The following is a 7,556-nucleotide window of genomic DNA, read 5'->3' as shown; positions in this document are numbered from 1 at the left end:
CATTGTTAACCGGATCCTGCTGTGAGTGTCCACTCTACTTGGGGAACCTTGAAACCACGTGACTTGGACCCACCTGGATTTGACATGGGCTATTTGCTGGATGAGCACGTGCAGGTTCCTTAACCTCTCTGAGGCTCTGTTTCTTCCCCACTGAAACAAGGATAACAATTCCAGCCTCATGGATTTGGTGTAGGAATTAAGTTAAATAAAACTGGGGGGTGCGGAGCAGGCTTGGAGAAAGGGGAGTTTGCCAAAGTGCGAGGTTGTTTCTTTTTACGACGAAATCAGCAGCCGCAGGGGGCACCGTGGGCTCCGTGACCAGCTGAAAGTGCCCCTTTGTGTCCCAAAGCGTCTTGAAGTTACCCTGAAGGATGTTGGATGTCTTTAGCCACTGCAGAGCCGAAGTGGCACCTACTCCCCTGCCCCTGACCTCTCCTGGGGCAGGCTCATCCCGTGGGCCTGTAAGCAGACAGGGGGAGGTCTCCTGGTGCTGCAGGAAGAGACAGAATTGGCTGTGTGATCAGGGCCTGTCCCTGCCCCTCTCTGGGCCTGTGTAAACCAGTGGATGGGAGGTGGGGACTCATACAATAAAAGGAAGCGCCCTGCAAGGGGTGTTTGGAGGTGCGGGTTCTGGGCCTGACTCTCCTCTCTCTGGATCTCAGTTTCCTCATCTGTATAGTGGGGAGCCCTTTTTTGCACTGCCCGTGTCTGCCTCCATGTCTGCTGGCCCAAACCCCAGCGCTGACCCGCCGCTGCCTGATGGATTCTCTCTACACCCTCCCACTTTCCACACCACACCCCCCGCAGACCCTCATCACCCCCTTTCTGCACCTCTCCATCTGCCCCACACTGACTGTTGAAAACCCCATACCACAGCTCTCAGTTCATCACTCCTCTGCTCTAATACCCGCCGGGGGCTCCCCGTCACCAGCTGGATCAAGTCTGAGCTCCTTGTTCTGGCATTTGAGGCCTCTCCAGGCTGGCCCCAGCTCACTCATCCTCCCTTTCCCGGTCTTCCCAGCCTGGTCTCTCCTGCACCATGTGCCACAAACCACAGCCACACTGGCCTCCTTGGGTCTGGGTCCCTGGAGGATCTTCCGGGGATAGCATTCTAGGGGCCTCCAAGGCCACAGATGCCTGCCCTGCCAAATACCTAGGGGTTTATGAGTGGGTCATAACAACGAATAGCGCCTTTCCCAGAGTGTGATTTATTGTTTCTGTTTTTTAGAGACAGGGTCTCTGCCACCCAGGCTGGAGTGCAGTGGCGTGATCAAAACTCACTGCAGCCTCGACCTTCTGGGCTCAGCTGATCCTCCCACCTCAGCCTCCTGAGTAGCTAGGACTACAGGCATGTGCCGCCACACCCAGCTAAGTTTTTAAATTTTTTGTAGAGATGGGGGTGTTGCCCAGAATGGTCGTGAACTCCTGGCCTCAAACGGTCCTCCCTCCTCTGCCTGCTAAAGTGCTGGGATGACAGGTGTAAATCACCACGCCAAGCGTGTATTAAATCCACCCAGAGTCTGTTAAATGCCAGGCACTGTGTGAAGTATTCCATATACATTATCATTTAATTCTCACAACTCCCCTTCAAGGTAGTCATTTTTACTACCATTTTGAAGATAAGGAAACTGAAGCTCAGACAGGCTAAGCAACTTTCCAGAAGTCACAAAGCTACTAGGTGGTAAAGCCAGAATGTACATCCAGGCTGCCCAAGCTCTTAGCCCCAGCGCTAAGTGTGTTCTGCCTACAGAAGCTGCCACTGCACCTCCAGGATGGCCCTGCCCTCCCTCAACGCAGGTCGCACCCCAGGTGTTGGGGAAGGATTCGTTCCTGGTACAGCCACAAGAAGTCACCTATGACTGCACATGTCAGTTCTGAATTGGGGAATAAAGAGGCCAGGGGGCCCTGGAATGTTCTGGAGACTTCTAGAAAAGCCACATTATTTGGCAAAGCTTAGGAGTGAGGGTATGCCAGAGAGAGAGAGAGAGAGAGAGAGAGAATCTAAGTTAACTGGGAACCACAGGATGTAGCCCTGATCTCAGGGCACCCCCTCCCCTGCCCCTGACCACTCCTGGGGCAGGGTCATCCTGTGGGCCTTTAAGTCAACAGGAGGAGGCCTCCTGGTGCTGCAGGAAGAGGCAGAATTGGCTGTGTGATCGGGGCCTGTCCCTGTCCCTCTTTGGGTAAACCAGGGGATGGGAGATGGGGACTCATAAAACAAAAGGAAGCGCCCTGCGTGGGGTGTTGGGACGTGTGGGCTCTGGGCCTGACTCTCCCCTCTCTGGGTCTCCGTTTCCGCATCTATAGAGTGGGGAGGCTCTCTTTGCCCTCTTTGCACTATCTTTTTTATTTTTATTTTTTTTGAGGCGGAGTCTCGCTCTGTCGCCCAGGCTGGAGTACAGTGGCACCATCTCGGTTCACTGCAAGCTCCGCCTCCCGGGTTCCCGCCATTCTCCTGCCTCAGCCTCCCGAGTAGCTGGGACTACAGGCGCCGCCACCACGCCCGGCTAATTTTTTTGTATTTTTAGTGGAGACGGGGTTTCATTGTGTTAGCCAGGATGGTCTCGATCTCCTGACCTCGTGATCCGCCCGTCTCGGCCTCCCAAAGTGCTGGGATTACAGGCTTGAGCCACCGCGCCCGGCCTGCACTATCTTTATCTGCCTCCATGTCAGTCGGCCCAAAGCCCCAGTCTCAGGGTTTAGGACGGGAGAGTGGTAGAGAACAAGAATGGCTAAGCAAGCTGTTAATCCAGTGGGCACCAGCTGAGCCGACTGTGTGGCAACCGGAGACAGAAACCAGAGCCCTGGTGAGGCCAGTGCACACTGGAAGACACACAGGCATGAGCCACTGCACCTGGCCTACTCTAACTTTTAAGGTGCTACTATCTCTTCATTTTGCAGAAGAGGAGATTGAGGTTCAGAGAGGACCAGTAACTTATTCAAAAGCACATAGCAAGTATGTGGATTGGAACAACCCAGCACCCTAATGGGGGCTAATGGGAGTGGTGGAGACTCAGGGGCTCCAACAAGGAAGAAATAATGAGGGGTTCCATTGACAGGAAAAGCTTTTTAGTGTGGGCTGCCAGTATGGATAGATGATGTCTCTGAAGACCAAAATCTGAAGGCACACTGGACAGAGTCAAAATCCTGGTCCGGCTCTGCCCCAACTTGCGATGCTGCCCTTGAGCAAGTCAATTCCATTCTCTGGGCCTCATCCTCCCAGCTGTAAAATGGACTCAGTGCTTCTTAATGGTTTTGGGATGAGCATCCTTTTGAGATTCTGACGAAAGCCCTGCACGCCAACACAACGCCAACAAATGCAGCCATGCACCCACATCCAGGGCATTGCCAGCCCTTGAGACTCATCCGAGAACTCTGAGCTGAGATGATCGGCAAGGTCCCCTCAGGCCCTGACATTATCTAGGAGGGGCAAGCAGATGCAGTCCAGAGCAGTGGCTTCCCTGAGGACAGATGCCTGGGAATGCCTGGGAATGTCACTGGGATTATCCTTCAGTGCCGCACACACAGCACGTGCCCCCATGTGGCTGGACACAGTGCAGGCCAGCCCCAGCCATCACCCTCACCGTCTGGTCCAGGGCCTGCCATCCCCATGCTCATACCTGTGTGGCTGCCAAGGTGACCAACAGCCATGACAGACTTATGCAAAGTCCACGGGGGAGGGAGAGAGGGGTGAGCCATGGAAACAGCGAGCCAGGAGCTGCCCATTTGCCTTGCCATCTGCTTCCCCTGAGGTGCACGGAAAGGAAATGGGCATGTCAGCTGGATGGGGCTGCCCTGAACATCCTTCCTCCCCCTGCCCTGTGGTTGGATGGGGGCTGGGGCACATGGGGAGCCCCCAAGAGGGTCCTGACGCAAGGGACTGGGGGATACATCAGCTGCTGCTCCTGCCCCACCCTCTGATCTGTCTCTGTCTCTCTGCTTGCATATCTCTCCATTCGCTCCTGTCTCCTCCTTCCCCACCCACCATTCTCTCTCTCTGTTTCTCACCAGCACTCCATACTCCAGGACAAACCTGGGCTGCTAGAAACCCACCTCCAGTCTGGCTTATGATGGGGAGAGGGTAAGCATGCAGGACCACCCCAGGAAAGGTCTGGGGGATGAGCAGTCCCTAAGCCAATCCACTTGGTTCAGAAGCACCTCGGAGGAGGGTTGCTGGGAAGGCTTCAAAGCCAGTTCTCAGAGGGCCCAGCCTCATCGGCACTCCTCACCCGACTCCTCTGAGACAAGAAGTCCAAGGAGTGGAGGGGTGTGGGCTCCTAAGACCTGAGGAAGGGACTCTGCTGTGGTTGGGGTACTCTTTTGCACTCAGGGATCCATTCAAGCCTCCTCACCAAACTTTGCTGAGTGATGGTGAGCAGGTTGCCTCTCAACCAGCAAAAGAGCTGGAGGTCTCAAATGACCACAAGCTCAATAAGAACCAACAGGGTAATAGTAACTAAAGTCTAAAGGAAAGGAAGCAGCTTTTATGGAGCCTCTGCAATGCTTTCAAACATCACCGCATCTGCTCTCCAGAGTTCTGTGGACTTTTTATCCCCATTGTACAGATGAAGAAATCAAAGCTCAGGGAGTTACGTGGCTTGTCCAAAGTCACTGGGAATTGACTCTTTTTTTCTTTTTTAAGAGAAAGGATCTTGCTCTCTTGCTCTGTTGCCCAAGCTGGAGTGCATTGGCATGATCGTGGCTCACTGAGCTTCAATCTCCTGGGCTCAAGAGATCTCTTGCCTCAGCCTCTCAAGTAGCTGAGAGCACAGTCACACACCAGTATGCCTGGCTAATTTTTAAACATTTCTTTTTGTAGAAGTGGGGTCTCGCTACATTGTCCAGTCTAGTCTGAAATTCCTGCCCTCAAGTGATCTCCCTCCTTGGCCTCCCAATGCGCTGATATTACAGGCAAGAACCACCCCGCCCGGCCTGAATTCACTTTCATGGAACTCCAGAGCTCTTAATCTTTCCATTGCATTAGTGTAAGCCAAGTGAAATTTAAGATTATAGCCAAAAGAGCAGATTGTCCAGAACAAGAGAGGTGATCATCTTGCCGTGTGATGTGGTGATCAGACCTCACATGGGTGTATGACCTTAACAGTACTGCCTCATGTTGACTGACCTGTTCCTGGCCACCAGGCCCAGCAATAAATCTGTTTTCATGTTTCAGATCATTCAATCCTCCTAACAACTGTAAGGGATGAGTACTATCAACATTACGTCCCCATTTGACAGCAGGGTAGACTGAGGCCCAGAGAGGGGATGTGATTCAGCCAATGTCACACAGCCTGGATCCCGTTTCAGGATGATTCCAGAATGTACTCCCTGGCCTCACCAGAGCAGGTCACTAGGTAGACGAAGATCCAGAAACGATATCCCACAGAGAGTAGCTGAAGGAATAAAAGATGTTCAGCCTGGGAAGGAAGAGGCTCAGGGAGATCTTGATGGAAAGTAAAGGGCTGGGATGAGGACGAGGGAGTGGTCCTGTTCTGTGGGGCTCCTGAGGCCCCAGCCTGGCCCAAGGGACAGGGGACAACAAGCAGGCTTTGACTCTTCAAAGCTTCCCCACCTGTAAAATGGCCACAGGCACCCTCAAATGGTGATTAAATGAGATAATACATCAAGCACCTGCTCAGTAAATGCTCACCAATAAATGATGCACTCCAGTGCTGATGGCTTCATGCCTGGCATGGTACTGGCAAGAGACCCTCAATTTTTTTTAATTTTTATTTTTGAGATGGAGTCTCACTCTGTCACCCAGGCTGGAGTGCAATGGCACGATCCCAGCTCACTGCAACCTCCGTCTCCCAGATTCAAGCGATTCTCCTGCCTCAGCCTCCTCTGTAGCTGGGATTACAGGTGCCCACCACCACGCCCGGTTAATTTTTGTATTTTTAGTAGACACAGGGTTTCACCGTGTTGGCCAGGCTGGTCTCGAACCCTCAACCTCAAGTGATCCTCCCGCCTCAGCTTCCCAAAGTGCTGGGGTTACAGGCGTGCCCTCAATTTCAGCCCTAGTGAAAGGCTAGGGTCTATGACTCTCTGTGACTGTCAACTAAGACTCTAATCTGACTCACTGGGGTTCCAGTTCTGGCTCTGCCACTTGCTGCGTGGCCTCTTCTGGGCATTTCCCTCGCTGAGCCTCACTCTCCGTCCAGCGATGCCTGCCCCGATGCACATCCCGGAGCAGGTGCCCAACAGAACGTCAGCTCCCTCCAACCTCTATGGACCAGACGCTCAGGGAAAGAGGGCAGCTGCCTGGGCACATAGGGCTGAGGGAAAGCATGGCAGAGGCCTGGAACAGCTTTTTGCTCTACCTTGGGTGCCTGAGGGGCATGTGGTACCTGCTCCATCATCCAGGGGGCTGGCAGCCCCCCGGACACAGAAGGATAAGGCTGGCTGGTTGTGTTCAGAGCCATGACAGCAGCAATGCCGCCTCCCACCCATGCACAGACCACCTAGAAGGATGGATTCCTGTGGGGGATGAGGACAAGGGGTTGATGGTATGGTCATCAGAAACAAGTTCTGTTCTTCTCTGTCCCTTACTAAGCAGGTCTCTCTTCACCTCTGTAAGCCTCAGTCCTCACCCATGAAATGGAGCTAAAATACTATCTCACAGGCCAGGTGGTCCAAGGGAATTCATAGGAACAATTGACCTATTAATAGGTGCTCATTTAAATCTGGCTTCTCCTCTTTCCTGGAAACATACCTATCTAGGATGAAGAAGTGTTGAGGTTGAAAATTAAAAGTTCACATTGATTGGGCACCTCGCCCCGGCAGGCCATGGGATGCAGCGTTTTGTTTTTAAGTATTTCATTTGGTCCTCAGCTCCTGGAGGAGTCTGAAGCTGGGAGGTCAAGGCACAGGAACCAGGGGCTAAGGGTGGGATTTGAGCCCAGCGCCTGTCCAGCTCCAGGGCACCGTGCGGTGGTGGTTATGGCCAGGGGCTTAGGAGTCAGAGGTGTGGGACTGAAACCCAGTCTGCTCATTTCCTACAGGCATGTTAGTTACTTAACCCATCGGTGCCACAGTTTCCTCCTCTGTAAAATGGAAGCAACAGCACCTACTTTATGAGATTGCCGTGAGGATCCGAGGCCATGATGTCCGAAGCATTTAGCCCAATGCCTGGCACACAGCCTGTGTTCAAGCAACGGTGGCTTTTGTTATTCACTAATCTGGCCCCTAAACAGAACACCCAGGAAATAAGATGATGCATTCGGGGAGATGAACTAGTGAAAATGAAAACTCTCTGCAGAGGGTGGGTCTGCCTCCTGCCGTTTCCCCTGACCTCCCCCCCCCCCGGAGCTCCGGGTCAGCCTGGTGGCCTGTAGCCAGCACAGGTGGCCCCTCATTTCCTTAGAGGGCATGCTCCACTGGCGGCCCGTGGGACAGTGGTGGCAGGGACATCCGGCCTCAGTCAAATGGTTCATGCTCCAGGGCCTGGCCCTGGCCACAGCAGGAAAATGAAGGGGTTTCTTGGGCCACCGCAGACATAGGGACTTACTGTGGTGACCATGCAAAGAGGCCTCAGTTCCCCGAGCAGTCACTGGGCC

Source organism: Macaca mulatta, chromosome 1 (assembly GCF_049350105.2).
Source record: "Macaca mulatta isolate MMU2019108-1 chromosome 1, T2T-MMU8v2.0, whole genome shotgun sequence".
Classification (NCBI taxonomy): Eukaryota; Metazoa; Chordata; class Mammalia; order Primates; family Cercopithecidae; genus Macaca; species Macaca mulatta.
This window is presented reverse-complemented; position numbering follows the sequence as displayed.